This window comes from Salmo salar, chromosome 01 (genome assembly GCF_965601325.2).
Source record: "Salmo salar chromosome 01, fSalSal1, whole genome shotgun sequence".
In the NCBI taxonomy this organism is placed as follows: domain Eukaryota; kingdom Metazoa; phylum Chordata; class Actinopteri; order Salmoniformes; family Salmonidae; genus Salmo; species Salmo salar.
In genome coordinates this window covers 32,694,054-32,711,897 of record NC_138291.1, presented here as the reverse complement: position 1 = coordinate 32,711,897, position 17,844 = coordinate 32,694,054, and the positions used below count along the sequence as shown (strand labels likewise).

At 41.0% G+C, this 17,844-nt stretch overlaps 1 long non-coding RNA gene across 1 annotated transcript; it reads right to left on the bottom strand.

Annotated features, from left to right (window-relative positions):
• Positions 1-3,452: 3,452 nt before the first annotated feature.
• Positions 3,453-16,641, bottom strand: LOC145877601 (uncharacterized). The gene is made up of 2 exons (XR_014391944.1): positions 16,469-16,641; positions 3,453-4,707 (listed from the first exon to the last, which is right to left on the bottom strand). It is a non-coding gene; the product is annotated as an uncharacterized LOC145877601 (long non-coding RNA).
• Between the last annotated feature and the right edge of the window lie 1,203 nt (positions 16,642-17,844).

Genomic DNA, 17,844 nt, shown 5'->3' with positions numbered 1-17,844 from the left:
AACAGTTTTGGAAACTTTAGAGTGTTTTCTATCCATATATAATAAGTATATGCATATTCTAGTTACTGGGTAGGATTAGTAACCAGATTAAATCGGATACATTTTTTTTATCCAGACGTGCAAATGCTGCCCCCTAGACCCAACAGGTTAAGCAAGCAGTGTGTCAAGAAGCAGTGCGGATTGGCAGGGTCGTGTTTCAGAGGGCGAATGGCTTTCGACCTTCGCATCTCCGGAGTCCGTACGCGAGTTGCAATGATGGGAGAATACTGTAACACCCAATTGGATATCACGAAAAGGGGTAAAATGTAAAAAAACTAAAATATTTGTACCTATATAGACACACCCTATGTGGGTAGATCCACATTAATATTGCAGATAGATTGTGACTTCCATCAATGTAATTGTCTGCATCATTTCCAATCTCCCTTATATATATATACTGTCCTTCAGAAAGTATTCAGACCCCTTGACTTTTTCACATTTTGTTACATTACAGCTTTATTCTAAAATGTATTAAATAGTTTTTTTCCTCACACACAATACCCCATAATGACTGAGCAAAAATACGTTTTTAGAAATGTTTGCTAATTTATAAAAAATAAATAAACTGAAATATCCCAGCATGTGGGAACTCCTTCAAGACTGTTGGAAAAGCATTCCAGGTGAAGCTGGTTGAGAGAATGCCAAGAGTATGTAAAGCTATGATCAAGACAAAGGGTGGCTACTTTGAAGAATCTCAAATTTAAAATAGATTTTGATTTGTTTTACACTTTTTTGGTTACTACATAATTCCATATTTGTTATTTCATAGTTTTGATGTCTTTACTATTATTCTAAAATGTCGAAAATAGTAAAAAATAAAGAAAAACCCTGGAATGAGTAGGTGTGTCCAAATGTTTGACTGGTACTGTAAGTATTCAGACCCTTTACTCAGTATTATGTTGAAACACCTTTGGCAGTGATTACAGCATTGAGTCTTCTTGGGTATGACGCTACAAGAGGGGCACACCTGTATCACACCTGTATTTGGGGAGTTTCTCCCATTCTTCTCTGCAGATCCTCTCAAGCTCTGTCAGGTTATTTTGGGAGCGTTGCTGCACAGCTATTTTCAGGTGTCTCCAGAGATGTTCGATCAGGTTCAAGTCCGGGCTCTGGCTAGTCTTCCAGTCCCTGCCGCTGAAAAACATCCCCACAGCATGATGCCACCACCATGCTTTACCAAAGGGATGGTGAAAGGTTTCCTTCAGACGTGATGCTTGGCATTCAGGCCAAAGAGTTCAATCTTGGTTTCCTCAGACCAGATCATTTTGTTTCTCATAGTCTGAGAGTTTAGGTGCCTGTTGGCAAACTCCAAGTGGGCTGTCATGTGCCTTTTACTGAGGAGTGGCTTCCGTCTGGGCACTCTACCATAAAGGCCGGATAGGTGGAGTGCCGCAGAGATGGTTGTCCTTCTGGAAGGTTCTCCCATCTCCACAGAGGAACTCTAGAGCTCTGTCAGAGTGACCATCGGGTTCTTAGTCACCTCCCTGACCAAGGCCCTTCTCTCCCGATTGCTCAGTTTGGCAGGGCGGCCAGCTCTAGGAAGAGTCTTGGTGGTTCCAAACTTCTTCCATTTAAGAATAATGGAGGCCACTGTGTTCTTGGGGACCTTCAATGCTGCAGAAATTTTTTGGTACCCTTCCCCAGATCTGTTCCTCTACACAATCCTGTCTCGGTGCTCTACGGACAATTCCTTCGACCTCATGGCTTGGTTTTTGCTCTGACATGCACTGTCAAGTGTGGGACCTTATATAGACAGACGTGTGCCTTTCCATGTCATGTCCAATCAATGGAATGTACCACAGGTGGACTCCAATCAAGATGTAGAAACATCTCAAGGATGATCAATGGAAACAGAATGCAGCTGTGCTCAATTTGGAGTCGTATACCAAAGGGTCATACTTATGTGAATAAGGTATTTATTTTTAATATTTTAAATACATTTGCAAAAATGTCTAAAAACCTGTTTTTTTCTTCTTTTGGGGTATTGTGTGTAGATTTCTGAGAACTTTTATTTATTTAATCTGTTTTAGAATAAGGCTGCAACGTAACAAATGTGGAAAATGTCAAGGGGTCTGAATACTTTCCTAAGGCACAATATTTTGAAATATTTATATAATATATATATTTTTTATATTTTCCTTTAAGATTTTCCCCTAACCCTACCACCCCTCCCCTAATTGGAGTAAACTAGTGGACAAGAACACTTAGGCTTCTACCTCCATCTTATACATACTATTTACATTTTACTGACACAGTAAATTTTACAATCGTTATCTTTTGTTTGTTTTTAGTCCCATCCTTTAGCTACCCTCAACCACTCCTATGTATCTCTGAAGACCATCCAGTTTTGATTTCTATTTGCCATACATTGTCAACTGTGCTGTGACATTTCACAAAAGTTCTGAACCTTTCTATTCTCAGAGTATCTAAAGATTGTAAATTGAAATAATAATAATACTCTTAGCAAAAATGTTTATATTATTGATCGATTGACTAGGACTTTTCAAATCACCCAGTAGTGCTATTTGCAGCTAACTCCAGGTAAATGTTGCAATTCTTCAGCCATTCCTGAACCTATGACCAAAAACAAGCTACAGTACCAAAACAAATGATCGAATGATTATGTCTCTTCACAGCAAAACCTGCAGAGCTGGGATGGTTGTATCCCCCATATATATATATAACATTCTATTGGTTGCAATAATTTGTACAATAATTTAAATGGAAAAATTTGAATCGTTTTGTGTATCAGTTCATAAACCATGTGGCATGGAATCAGTACACTGAAAATCTCTTACTAACTTTCTAAATTTTTTGGTCCTTAAATGAAACTGGTATACTTGGTTATTTATCACAATTTTGTTTAACCAATTTTGGTCTTTAATTAATGCAGGGCCCACAGCCAAGTTCCTTACTTACTCCCCCTTCTGCTTGCCTCTTCCATTTTGTGGTAGGGCTGCAAAATTTTGAGTAAAGCAGTCATTTACATATATTTTTGTTAGCTGCATGTGTGACATATCTCCACCAGTCCTATTTAGGATATAATTTACAAGGACTATACTGTTTTTAAACATTTTTTCCCCAGAATATATTTTCTTTATCAATTAGAATATTTGAGTTTAACCATAATATTAGTTGTAATATTTGTTCTGTCTTTTCTGGTGGATTAAACTGAAATTGCAACCAACTATCTATGGCTTCTTTTAAAAACAGCGATATTTTGGAGATTATTTCAATTTCAAATAACCGAAAGTGAGGGGTTGTAATCTGAATAAAGTGAAAAAAAGCCATTCTTGAATATGGGGTGAGTCAGTCTTACTAATCAAATTGAATCAAATCAAATGTTATTTGTCACATGCGCCATATACAATAGGTGCAGATCTTACAATGAAATGCTTACTTACAAGCCCTAACCAACAATGCAGTTACATTTTATTTGATTTGAAATACCTTAAAAAATAACAATAAGAAATAAAAGTAACTAATAATTAAAGAGCAGCAGTAAAATAACAATAGTCAGGCTATATACAGGGGCTAGTGAGTCAATGCGCGGGGACACCGGTTAATCGAGGTAATTGAGGTAATATGTACATGTATGGAGAGTTATTAAAGTGACTATGCATAGATAATAACAGAGAGTAGCAGCAGTGTAAAAGAGGGGGGCAATGCAAATAGTCTGAGTAGCCATTTCATTAGATGTTCAGAAGTCTTATGGCTTGGGGGTAGAAGCTGTTTAGGAGCCTCTTGGACCTAGAGTTGGCGCTCCGGTACCGCTTGCCATGAGGTAGCAGAGAGAACAGTCTATGACTAGGTTGGCTGGAGTCTTTGATAATTTTTAGGGACTTCCTCTGACACCGCCTGGAAGAGAGGCCCTGGATGACAGGAAGCTTGGCCCCAGAGATGTACTGGGCCGTACGCACTACGCTCTGTATTGCCTTGCAGTCAGAGGTCGAGCAGTTGCCATATAAGGCAGTGATGCAACCCGTCCGGATGCTCTCGATGGTGCAGCTGTAGAACCTTTTGAGGATCTGAGGACCCAAATCTTTTCAGTCTCCTGAGGAGGAATAGGTTTTGTCGTGCCTTCTTCATCAAATCAAATCAAACGTATTTATATAGCCCTTCTTACATCAGCTGATATCTCAAAGTGCTGTACAGAAACCCAGCCTAAATCCCCGAACAGCCAGCAATGCAGGTGTAGAAGCACGGTGGCTAGGAAAAACTCCGTAGAAAGGCCAAAACCTAGGAAGAAACCTAGAGAGGAACCAGGCTATGAGGGGGGGGGGGGGGCAGTCCTCTTCTGGCTGTGCCGGGTGGAGATTATAACAGAACATGGCCAAGATGTTCAAATGTTCATAAATGACCAGCATGGTCAAATAATAATAATCACAGTAGTTGTCGAGGGTGCAACAAGTCAGCACCTCAAGAGTAAATGTCAGTTGGCTTTTCATAGCCGATCATTGGGAGTATCTCTACCACTCCTGCTGTCTCTAGAGAGTTGAAAACAGCAGGTCTGGGACAGGTAGCACGTCCGGTGAACCGGTCAGGGTTCCATTGCCGCAGGCAGAACAGTTAAAACTGGAGCAGCAGCATGGCCAGGTGGACTGGGGACAGCAAGGAGTCATCATGTCAGGCAGTCCTGAGGCATGGTCCTAGGGCTCAGGTCCTCTGAGAGAGAGAAAAAAAGAGAGAAAGAGAGAAATAGAGAGAGCATACTTAAATTCACACAGGACACCGGATAAGACTGGAGAAATACTCCAGATATAACAGACTGACCCTAGCCCCCCGACACATAAACTACTGCAGCATAAATACTGGAGGCTGAGACAGGAGGGGTCAGGAGACACTGTGGCCCCATCCGACGATACCCCCGGACAGGGCCAAACAGGAAGGATATAACCCCACCCACTTTCCAAAAGCACAGCCCCCACACCACTAGAGGGATATCTTCAACCACCAACTTACCATCCTGAGACAAGGCCGAGTATAGCCTACAAAGATCTCCGCCACAGCACAGCCCAAGGGGGGGCGCCAACCCAGACAGGAAGACAACGTCATTGACTCAACCCACTCAAGTGACGCACCCCTCCTAGGGACGGCATGGAAGAACACCGATAAGCCAGTGACTCAGCCCCTGTAATAGGGTTAGAGGCAGAGAATCCCAGTGGAGAGAGGGGAACCGGCCAGGCAGAGACAGCAAGGGCGGTTCATTCATGACTGTCTTGGTGTGCTTGGACCATGTTAGTTTGTTGGTGATGTGGACACCAAGGAACTTGAAGCTCTCAACCTGCTTCACTACAGCCTGGGGTCCTGCTCGGTCCTCCTTTTCCTGTAGTCCACAATCATCTCCTTTGTCTTGATCACATTGAGGGAGAGGTTGCTGTCCTGGCACCACTCGGCCAGGTCTTCTTTGACCTCTTCGCTATAGGCTGTCTCGTAGTTGTGGGTGATCAGGTCTACCACTGTTGCGTCATCGGCAAACTTAATGATGGTGTTGGAGTAGTGCCTGGCCTTGCAGTCATGAGTGAACAGGGAGTACAGGAGGGGGCTGAGCATGCACCCCTGAGGGGCCCCTGTGTTGAGGATCAGCTTGGCAGATGTGTTGTTACCTACCCTTACTAGCAGGGGGTGGCTTGTCAGGAAGTCCAGGATCCAGTTGCTGAGGGAGGTGTTTAGTCCCAGGGTCCTTAGCTTTGTGATGAGCTATGGCGGCAATATGGTGTTGAACGCTGAGCTGTAGTCAATGAATAGCATTCTCACATAGGTGTTCCTTTTGTCCAGGTGGGAAAGGGCAGTATGGAGTGCAACAGAGATTGCATCATCTGTGGATCTGTTGGGGCGGTATGCAAATTGAGTGGGTCTAGCGTTTCTGGGATAATGGTGTTGATGTGAGCCATGGCCAGCCTTTCAAAGCACTTCATGGCTACAGACGTGCGTGCTATGGGTCGGTAGTCAGTTAGGCAGGTTGCCTTAGTGTTCTTGGGCACAGGGACTATGGTGGTCTGCTTGAAACATGTTGGTATTACAGACTCAGACAGGGAGAGGTTGACAATGTCAGTGAAGCCACATGCCAGTTGGTCCACGCATGCTCGGAGTGCACGTCCTGGTAATCCGTCTGGGCGAGCATAGAAGTAGCTTAGCTCGTCTGGTATGCTCGTGTCACTGGGCAGCTCTCGGCTGTGCTTCCCTTTGTTGTCTCTAATGGTTTGCAAGCCTTGACACATCCGACGAGCATCTGAGCCGGTGTAGTACAATTCGATCTTAGTCCTGTATTGACGCTTTGCCTGTTTGATGGTTCGTCTGAGGGCATAGCGGGATTTCTTATAAGCTTCCAGGTTAGAGTCTCGCTCCTTGAAGCGGCAGCTCTACCCTTTAGCTCAGTGCGGATGTTGCCTGTAATCTATGGCTTCTGGTTGGGGTATGTACGTACGGTCACTGTGGGGACGACGTCATCGATGCAGTTATTGATGATGCCAGTGACTAATGTGGTGTACTCCTCAAAGCCATCGGAGGAATCCCGAAACATACTCCAGTCTGTGCTAGCAAAACAGTCCTGTAGCTTAGTATCTGTTTCATCTGACCACTTTTTTATTGCTTTAGGTCACTGGTACTTCCTGCTTTAATTTTTGCTTGTAAGCACGAATCAGGAGGATAGTATTATGGTCAGATTTGCCAAATGGAGGGTGAGGGAGAGCTTTGTACGCGTCTCTGTGTGTGGAGTAAAGGTGGTCTAGAGTTTTATCCCCCTCTGGTTGCACATTTATTTGGAAATTTGGTAAAATGGATTTAAGTTTCCTGCATTAAAGTCCCCGGCCACTAGGAGCGCCGCCTCTGGATGAGCGTTTTCCTGTTTGCTTTTGGCGGTATACAGCTCATTGAGTACGGTCTTTGTGCCAGCATTGGTCTGTGGTGGTATGTAGACAGCTGTGAAACATACAGAGATGAAAACTCTAGGTAGATAGTGTGGTCAACAATTTATCAGATACTCTACCTCAGACGAGCAAAACCTTGAGACTTCCTTAGATATGGTGCACCAGCTGTTGTTTACAAATATACATAGACCCCCAACCCTTGTCTTACCAGATGCTGCTGTTCTATCCTGCCGATACAGTGTAAAACCCGCCAGCTGTATGTTGGTCATGTCGGTGAAACATAAGATATTACCATTTTTAATGTCCCGTTGGTAGTTTAATCTTGCTCGCGGGTCATCGATTTTATTTTCCAGATATTGCATGTTTGCCAATGGAACGGATTGCCAGTGGGGTTTTATTCGCTCGCCTACGAATTCTCAGAAGGCTGTCCGACCTCTGCCCCGTTTTTCTCCGTCTTCTCTTTATGCAAATGGCAGGGATTTGGGCCTGTTCCCGGGAAAGCAGTATATCCTTCACGTCGGACTCGTTAAAGGAAAAGCTTCAACCAGTTCGTGGTGAGTAATTGCTGTTCTGATGTCCAGAAGTTATTTTCGGTCATAAGAGACGGTAGCAGCAACATTATGTACAAAATAAGTACAAAAATAAGCTACAAACAACGCAAAAAAAATTAACTAAATAACACAGTTGGTTAGTAGCACGTAAAACGTCAGCCATCCTCTCCGGCGCCATTCTACTATCAAAAAATAAATATATCTGCTAGAGAAGTCCGGATTTAAGTATAACTTCTGTATGACTGAATGTCACGTCCTGACCAGTAAAAGATGTTGTTTGTTATTGTAGTTTGGTCAGAGCGTGGCAGGGGGTGTTTGTTTTATGTGTTTCGGGGGTTTTGGAAAATGTTCTATGTTAGTATATTTCTATGTCCGTGTCTAGTTTTTCTATTTCTATGTTTAGGGTTTTTGTTTGACCTTCAATTGGAGGCAGCTGTTTCTTGTTGCCTCTGATTGGAGGTCCTATTTAGTAGAGTTTTTTCAGCTTGTGTTTGTGGGTGGTTGTTTTCAGTCTAGTGTTTTTGTACCTGACGGAACTGTTAAGCTGTCGTTTGTTTCTTGTTTTGTTTACGTGTTCAATAAAAGTTAAATGAGCACTCAACCCGCTGCGCCTTCGACGGCCGTTCCACTGAAGCCTTTAGTGAAAGGTCTAATGCTTTAATAGTTAATCATTTCTGCCCTCCGAATTCATAATCATTATATAAATAGGCCCATTTAATTTTGTCTGGTTTACCGTTCCAAATCAAAACAAATATTTTTTGCTCATATAATTTAAAAAAACAAGTTATTAGGTGTAGGCAAGGGGATAAGCAAATAGGTACACTGGGATATGACTAAATAGTTAGTCAGGGTGTTTTTTTACACAAATAGACAGGTATTTTTCTTTCCATGGTAGCAATACCTTGTCTATTTTTGCTAACTTTCAACTAAAATGTATTGTAGTGAGATAATTTACTTGTTTCGGGATATGAATACAGAGTATGTCCACTTCACCATCACACCATTTTATTGGTAAACTACACGGTAATGTAAAAGTTTTATTTTTGAGTGATCCACTTATCATAATTTGGTTGTAATCCAGAGAGGTTAGAAAAATGATCTAGATCCTCTATGAGGCTGTGGAGGGATCCAAATTGTGAATTAAAAAGAAAACATGACTCATCAGCGTACAATGACACCTTTGTTCATAAGCCCTGAATTTCTAGCCCCATGATATTATTGTTGGATATAATGCCCATAATAAATAGATATGCTGATAGTGGTCAACCCTTGTTTTACTCCTCTTGACTGTTTAATACTTTCTGAGAAGAAGCCATTATTTATTAATTTACACCTAGGGTTACTATACATAACTTTACCTCATTGTTTAAGAGATTCTCCTAAATTGAAATATTCCAGGCATTTATATATGAATTCTAGTCATACTTTATCGAAAGCCTTTTCAAAGTCAGTTATGAATACCAGGCCTGGTTTCCCAGATTTTTCAGTGTTCATATGTTTCCATTACTTGTCTTATATTATCTCCAATGCATCGTCCATGTAAAGCACCTGTCTGATTAGGATTAATAATATCCAACAAAACCTTTTAAGTTCCATGTGCAATGCATTTTGCTAACGTCTTTGCATCCCAACACTGAAGTGTAAGGGGCCTCCAATTTTTTTAATGGACTGGATATTTACCACTTGGGTCCTGTTTCAGTAATAATGAAATCAAACCTTGTTGAGTATCTGATAATCTAACATTTTTATAGCAGTGGTTAAAACATGCTAATAAAGGTCCTCTCAGTACATAAAAAAAGGTGTGGTATACCTCAACTGTTTTTGCCAGACTTAAATGCTTTAATTGCATCAAGATGTTCCTCCTCTGTAATTTGGCCTTCACATGAGTCTTTCTGTACAGCAGTTAATTTTACATTATTAATAGAAAAAAATTCTTACATTTAACTTTGGTTAGTGGAGATGGAGGAAAAGATGAAAGTGGAGATGAAACGAAAACATATGCTTAAAGTACTGTGCTTCCTCTTTCAAGTTTCATGACTTCGTCATTTGTAACAAGTTTCAGTATATTATTTTTGGTAGCATTTCTATGTTGAAGATTTTAAAATAATTTTATGCATTTTTCCCCATATTTCATCCAGTTTGCTTTATTTTTATAATATATTATACTTGATCTTTCTTGAATAAGCTCCTACAGTTGTTTTTGTTTTACCTCTAACATATTCTGTGCTTCTGGTACAGTTGTTATTACTTTGTAAATGTGAACTTTTTTGACCTACTGTACATTGCATTTGCTTTAAAGATGAGTATTGAATTGCATGGCTTCTAAAGGCACATTTAAAAGTGTCCCATACAATAAGGGCATCTGCTGTACCTACACTACCGTTCAAAAGTTTGGGGTCACTGTAACGGCTGTCGTAGTAATGAAACCAAGGTGCAGCGGAGGATGTGTGTTCATCTTGAAATTTAATTGAAAAAGAGAACACTACAAAAATAAACCAAAGACGACAGCAAAACAGTCCTGTCAGGAAATACTCTAAACAGAAAACAATCACCCACAAACCCCAAAGGAAAAACAGGCTGCCTATGTATGACTCACAATCAGCAACAACGAACTACAGCTGTTCCTGATTGGGAGCCACACACGGCCAACCAAAGAAACAAATCAACATAGAAAAATAAACATAGAACGCCCACCCATGTAACACCCTGGCCTAACCAAAATAGAGAACAAAAACCCCTCTCTATGGCCAGGGCGTTACAGTCACTTAGAAATGTCCAATGGCACGTTGTGTTAGCTAATCCAAGTTTAGAATTTTAAAAGGCTAATTGATCATTAGAAAACCCTTTTGCAATGATGTTAACACAGCTGAAAACTGTTGTTTTGATTAAAGAAGCCATAAAACTGGCCTTCCTTAGATTAGTTGAGTATCTGGAGCATAGGCATTTGTGGGTTCGATTACAGGCTCAAAATGGCCAGAAACAAAGACCTTTCTTCTGAAATTCGTCAGTCTATTCTTGTTCTAAGAAGATCGCGAACAACGCTGTGTACTACTCCCTTCACAGAACAGCGCAAACTGCCTCTAACCAGAATAGAAAGAGGAGTGGGAGGCCCCGGTGCACAACTGAGCAAGAGGACAAGTACATTAGAGTGTCTAGTTTGAGAAACAGATGCCTCACAAGTCTTCAACTGGCAGCTTCATTAAATAGTACCCGCAAAACACCAGTCTCAACGTCAACAGTGAAGAGGCGACTCCGGGATGCTTCCAGGTGACTACCTCATGAAGCTAGTTGAGAGAAGGCAAAGACTGTGCAAAGCTGTCATCAAGGCAAAGGGTGGCTACTTTGAAGAATCTAAAATCTAAAATATAGATTTTCCCAAGCATCTCTGTGCAGTCAGACCTTTTGATTATTTTGTGCCACCAGGGTCACAATACTTTGCCCCCTCTCTGATTGTCTGAGTGTGACCCCCTCCCCATGGGTTACTGCAGCTAGTGTTTCCAACACTGCCACTACCTGGATGGGGACACCCCACCGGAATTCCCACCGGCTAGGTATAAGGTTGTCAAGGTTCTCATTAGCAGCTTTGAGAAATTATACTCACCCATTCGAGGGCTTTGGCTTTGTTGGACCAACCCTGCCAGGCAGACTCAGACTTGAGGGGGCAGTGCTGCTTTAGTGGGTCTCTGATTGTGTTTATATTTCTGTCTTGGCTGCGTATAGGTTACTTGCAGTAGGCCTATAAAACAGATAAGGACTTCTCCTTAATGTGTGGGTCGCTCAGGTGGGTGTTTAGGGATTAGGGTTGGGGATCCTTCCATCATGATAGGACAATAAATACATTTTATTTTAAAGTGTATATTCCATATCTGCACAAAATTGAAAGCTCTCTCTGTCACAACTCCTGCTCGCAGACACACATGGGCTCTGGCATTTTCAAACATTGTCCTTTTTCACCCACGTAACTCCACACTTTCCCCAACATAAAAACACACCCCACCTTCCATGCCTTCTACGTCCTCTGTTTGCTGTGTTTTTATCCCCACCATGTTGATTCCTACCTAATTTCAGGCTTTTGAGTACTTTTTTGTTCCAGTTCCTTATAGTTGAAGATGCATTATTTTAATAATTATATTTTATTCTAATGCTGTCTTGTCTATATATAAAATACTATAAATAGAAAGCTGAATAATTATTTGACAACATTCCCCATCTTGAAGGGTATAGTGTATTTGTAGTTTATTTCTTTATTAATTGTTGTATTTTATTGTTCTCCTGTTTTTATTATTACAATCCCTACCATGGATAGTATTTTCATGTTCCATTATTTGACTCCTCTATGGGAACTTTGTATTATTTAGAATAGCCATGGAGTAGTCTTGGTGTCTCGAAACAGTTGGTTATCAATGTACAGTTTTTCGACTACGAGAGCTACACATTTCCCTACTCACCTTGAAGAGTTGGTATAGAACTTTGCTCCGTTTTTCAATTTCCTTTGGCAACTGATCATTCATGCCTATTTTCATGCCAGCGAGTCTTTTGCCCAGGCTTTTAACCATTATTTTATCTTTAAAGGATTCAAATTTAGCAACGATTGGGCGCTTGTATTGCTGTCCTCTCTGCCCGAAACAGTGTACACTTTAGAGTTTGATTTTGTAAACAGTATCACCTGGGATTTGTAGCACTTTAAAAATGAATTCTTTCACCACATTTTCAGGATTTTCACCCTCATTTTCTTTAATACCTGTTAGTATGAGATGTTCTTGCATAGATATAGTCTGTATTCTAAGTCAGCCTTCTCTCAGAAACATGTTCTCCTTGTTAAGTTCTTTAACGTCCGTTTCAATACTATTGACTGTACCTTTTAGCTTGTTTGTTTCTTTCTCCATTGTCGCAGCTTTTTCATCACTCATCTCGAGGCTCGCCTTCAACTCCTTTATATCTTTACTAACTAGTTCAAGTATGGCCAATTTATCATTTATCGACTTTAGCAAGTCAGTTTCTACACTCACCATTCCCGTTGGTGAAAAGCATACATCGTCTGTGTCCGTCAAGGAGTCTTGTTTTCTTTTGGGGATTGGTTCTCTATGCTTACTCTCCGTCCGTCATGTTTTTGTGTTGATTGTATTGGTGATATTGCTCTATAAATTCCCCAACCTTATAATTTGTTTTGTGTTGTTATCCAGATTGAAGGTTATTGTCTACAATTATATGGAGTGAAGTGCTAATATTTAGTCAAATGTACAGATATTGAATATTACGTTTTTATCTTGAGGCATTCTGCACTGCTGTCTTCAGTCCACCATTGAAGCTTGCGTTGTGTTAATAACATCAACTATATGTAGGCTACTGAGCTTGTTTGATGCTTTTAATATTTAGCTAACAGTCTCCATGGAAATGTACTATTACTTGTGCTAATTTTGTTAGCATTCTGGTAATAGACACCGAATGGTATTATATTTGGCGCCCCCTTGTGTACTAAGCCGGTAATACCGTACATTTCGGGATGAGAGAAGGATGGTATGACGATATGAAAATCTGGATACCACCCAACCTTAGCGTGCGTATTTCCAACAGCAGGCGATTGTATCTTTAATTTGTGGGCTGAGAGATTACCCTATACCCGGTTCATACCGGCATTGGCATGGCAAATTCAAGGACTTCAAGGACTTTTTCAAGCACTTAAGTGTAATTTTCATTTTCAAAACAAGCTCTCACAATCTCACTGCAGAATTAGACGTTCATCCATGTTCTCCAATTGTCAAATTTTAAAGTTGCTCCAAGCGTCCATTTTCAAAGTGTTTTTGTTGCTTCTGCGGCTCTGTATCATTCCACTATTCCAAAGGTCAAATTTTGAAGTTAAGGGTTAAGGTTAGGAGGCACTCACCTCTGAATGGTTAAATTAAGGATTAAGGTTGGGGATAGGGATTAAAACATCAAGTTTTGGCACTCATTCCAAATGGTTAAAGTAGGGGTTAAGGTTTGGGATAAAAATAAAAAAAATAGAAGTGTCCACAACTGGATTGAACACACATGCTACTGATCCAGTGTCATTGGATTACACCCATCCACCACCTCTGTCCACAAAACTTTAGCAAAAGCCAAGCCTACTTGATGATAATAGCGCACACTGTTGCACCAAGTGGCCAGTTTTGAAGGCGTTTCCCGACGTCCTCAGGACATGGACAGATGTCCAATTTCGATGTCACTCTTGATTGACTTGGCTGAATTTTCAAGTACCTATATTTGATATTTAATTGTTGTAATAGCCTATAGAACAAGAAACCTAAATCAAGGCTCAAGGGCACAACGAATTGCAAAAATCACTGAAGCTGGAGACGTATCTCCCTCTCTAACTTAAAGCATCAGCTGTCAGAGCAGCTTACCGATCACTGAACCTGTACACAGCCAATCTGTAAATAGCACACCCAACTACCTCATCCCCATATTGTTATTTATCTTCTTGCTCTTTTGCACTCCAGTATCTCTACTTGCACATCATCATCTGCACATCTATGACTCCAGTGTAATTATTTAGCCTCTATGGTCTATTTATCGCCTTACCTCCCTAATCTTCTACATTTGCACACACTGTACATAGATTTTTCTATTGTGTTATTGACTGTACGTTTGTTTATGTGTAACTCCGTGTTGTTGTTTTTGTCGCACTGCTTTGCTTTATCTTGGCCAGGTCGCAGTTGTAAATGAGAACTTGTTCTCAACAGGCCTACCTGGTTAAATAAAGGTGAAATAAAATAAAATAAAATAATAAAACAAGCCATTTCAACTTAAATTACATTATATTGCAGTTTGTTTTTGTCTGCAGTGTAAACAACAGTTTAAAGTAAAAGTCCAATAAAAAGATGAAAGAAATGGAAGAGAGATGGAATGAAAGGAAAAGAGGAAAGAAAGACAGACAGTGGTGCTGTGAATGTGTAAGGATTTAGATGCCGTCCTCAAACCATCAGCAAGATGGAAAAATGATATGCCATAATTTCGAGGACAAAATGACCCTGCAACACAGTAAATAAGTCTTCTTTTGAAATGCCAGTAAAACGTGTATTTGTGTCAGGAGCAGTCAGCATTTTTGGGACACAGACAGGATTGGAGTACTTTTCATACATTATGTAATTGAAGAGATAGCTCTGCCTCTATTGTAACCTTCTTATCAACTAACCCAACATATGAGGCAGATTTCTTGTCACTGTGTTCAGGCTAAAATGGGTTAAGAGCAGCAGTGGGGCCTCAGCACTATAGCGGCCTTTGGCTCTGCCTGCTCTGGTTGGCCCGTCCCCTACTCTCATGACAATTTGTTTGTTCTCCTCAGAGATGTGAGTCGACAGCTCGACTGTTCTCCTAGGCTTTGAGTGGTGATAGATTTATCCACAGATTCACCTTATTGACGGCATCAGACAGCAGACAATAGTGATAATGATGAGGGTAATTATCATTGTCTTAGGCCTGCTTGGTTGATTGGCATTAGACATTTCACTTTGGACTGCAATTACAACCACTCATAATCCCTCCTGTCGATCTGTTTTAGCATGGCTTGACTGTATTATTTTAGCATGTTTTAAAGCCAAACTCAGTAAGTCAGAAGCACTACCCAACAAGTTGCTGTTTTTCCATAAAAACATGTTGTTGTGGAAATGGGGCCCACTAAATCATGGTCTGTTGGGCAGATTTTGTACTTTTTAATGCCTGCTGAGCATAGTGAATCAATCAGACAAGCGCCAACAAACACAGAGAAGCAAAGCATAACAATCAGACATGTTTGGCATTTAATGGCCGAACTTGTCACACCCTGATCTGTTTCACCCGTCCTTGTGCTTGTCTCCTCCCCCTCCAGGTGTCGCCCATCTTCCCCACTTATCCTCTGGGTATTTATACCTGTTTTTTGTCTGTCTGTGCCAGTTTGTCTTGTTTGTTCAAGCCTACCAACGTTTTGTCTCAGCTCCTGGTTTTCCCCAGTCTCTCGTTTTCGCTGCCTCCTGTTTTTTTTACCCTTACCTCTCCTGACCCTGTACCCGCCCGCCTAACCACTCTGCCTGAGCCTGCCTGCCGTCCTGTACCTTTGCTCCACCTCTAGATTACCGACCTCTGCCTGACCTAACACTGAGCTTGCTTGTCGTCCTGTACCTTGTACTCTACTCTGGATTATCGACCCCTGTCTGCCTTGACCTGTCGTTTGCCTGCCCCTGTTGTTACAATAAACATTGATACTTCACACAGTCTGCACTTGGGTCTTACCTTGATTCCTGCTAGAACTGTGTAAGTGCCTTCAGTTTGTTTATTGCAAAAGCTCTTGAATAAACATTTGTTTGAACTTATCAAAAGGACATATTTTTTTCCCCCCCTAGATCTAATTGAAAAGGGGCTTTATTGTATGCATAAATAATAACTGAGTGGAAATGTATTATTATGCTACAGTGTGGTTGTGTATCCTGTTCCAATTTCTGTAAATACAGTTGCTGGAGAAAGTATGAGGCCATTTGGTTAGGCTGTCATATAGGTGCTTCAGGATGACACCGTGTTGCCTAGAAACTATCTTACTGAACCATTCACTCGGCCAGGCATATTTTTTTATATGCAAATTATCCATCCCTCAGACAGCTCAGAAACAGAGAAATGGCTTAATTGATAAATGTATACTGGTGGTCATATATATGCAGTACCAGTCAAAACTTTTCACTGGTACTGTATATATACACATTTAGATCTGTCTCCATAAGTGCTAACTAACACGGAACCCAAACCGGCTGCGCGCGTGCGGCATCGTGCATACATTTATTTGTCCCCCCACACCAAACGCGATCACGACACTCAGGTTAAAATATCAAAACAAACTCTGAACCAATTACATTAATTTGGGGACAGGTCGAAAAGCATTAAACCTTTATGGCAATTTAGCTAGCTAGCTTGCACTTGCTAGATAATTTGTCCTATTTAGCTAGCTTGCTGTTGCTAGCTAATTTGTCCTGGGATATAAACATTGAGTTGTTATTTTACCTGAAAAGCACAAGGTCCTCTACTCAGACAATTAATCCACACATAAAATGGTCAACCGAATCGTTTCTAGTCATCTCTCCTCCTTCTAGGCTTTTTCTTCTCTTGACTTTATATTTCGATTGGTAATTTGTATAAATTAGGTGCATTACCGCCACCGACCTTGTTCCTCTTTCAGTCACCCACGTGAGTATAACCAATGAGGAGATGGCACGTGGGTACCTGCTTCTATAAACCAATGAGGAGATGGGAGAGGCAGGACTTTCAGCGCGATCTGCGTCAGAAATAGAACTGACTACACCGCGACGCGAGCGGTGTAGTCAGCCTGTAAGCCATCTATACTTACAGAGTAGCACTAACAAGGTTGTACAAAACGTCCATGTTGTGAAAGGCTTTGAAGAGGCCAACTTGCTGAGGTTCCTGTTTGTTACTTAGGCGAGCCAAGCTGCCATGTGTTGGTTCTCCAGGCCTTCACGGCAGGAAGCCTAGGCTGCAGGCAGAGACAACTGCCTTCCACCCCCAGGTTACTGGGTCTGAGCTCAGAAAGCGAAGCGAGGCTAGCACTGGCGATTTAAAAAGAACTGTCAACATTGTCCATGTTTACTGACATAATTTTGAGGCTTGTATGCTGTGTGAACCGTGTATGTAATGGTGAAACAATACCTCTTTAAACAACAGACTGATTTCTATTATAGTAGCTGATTCCTCATCTGAACATCTATTTGGTATCTCTTTAATCTTTAATTATTTAAACAATTAGTTGTATATTCTAGTTTTTGTGAGAGAACCACGATATATTACATTTTTCAAAAATGGAGGAGATGCCAAATCTGTTTCAGTTCCATTTTCAAGAGCAAAGACAAATTGTCTGCTGTACAAAGCATTCAACAAACATTTTCTTATCGGTGTCTGATTCAAACAAATGTTTACATTCTTGTTTACTTTTGTCTATGCTGTCCTTTCAGGGCACCTGAGTGTTCCTGAGTGTTCCAGGCCAAAAACCACAACAAAAAGATCAAGCACACACCTCTGGATAATGAGAAAGCCCTGGCCTATATGTCCTGAGCTGCTGGCCCTAGCGTGATGTCAAGCTAAATCACAGAGTCTGGGAGAACAACCTCCCCAGTTTCCTTGGCAACAGAGAAGAAATACAGTGCCTTCAGAAAGTATTCAAACCCCTTGACTGTTTCCACATATTGTTGTGTTACATCCTGAATTTAAAATTGATTACATTTAGATGTTGTGTCACTGGCCTACACACAATACCCCATAATCTCAAAGTGGAAATATGTTTTGGGAAATGTTTACAAATGAATTAAGATGAAAAGCTGAAATGTTGTTATGGCAAGCCTAAATACAGTATGTCGAGGAGTAAAAAT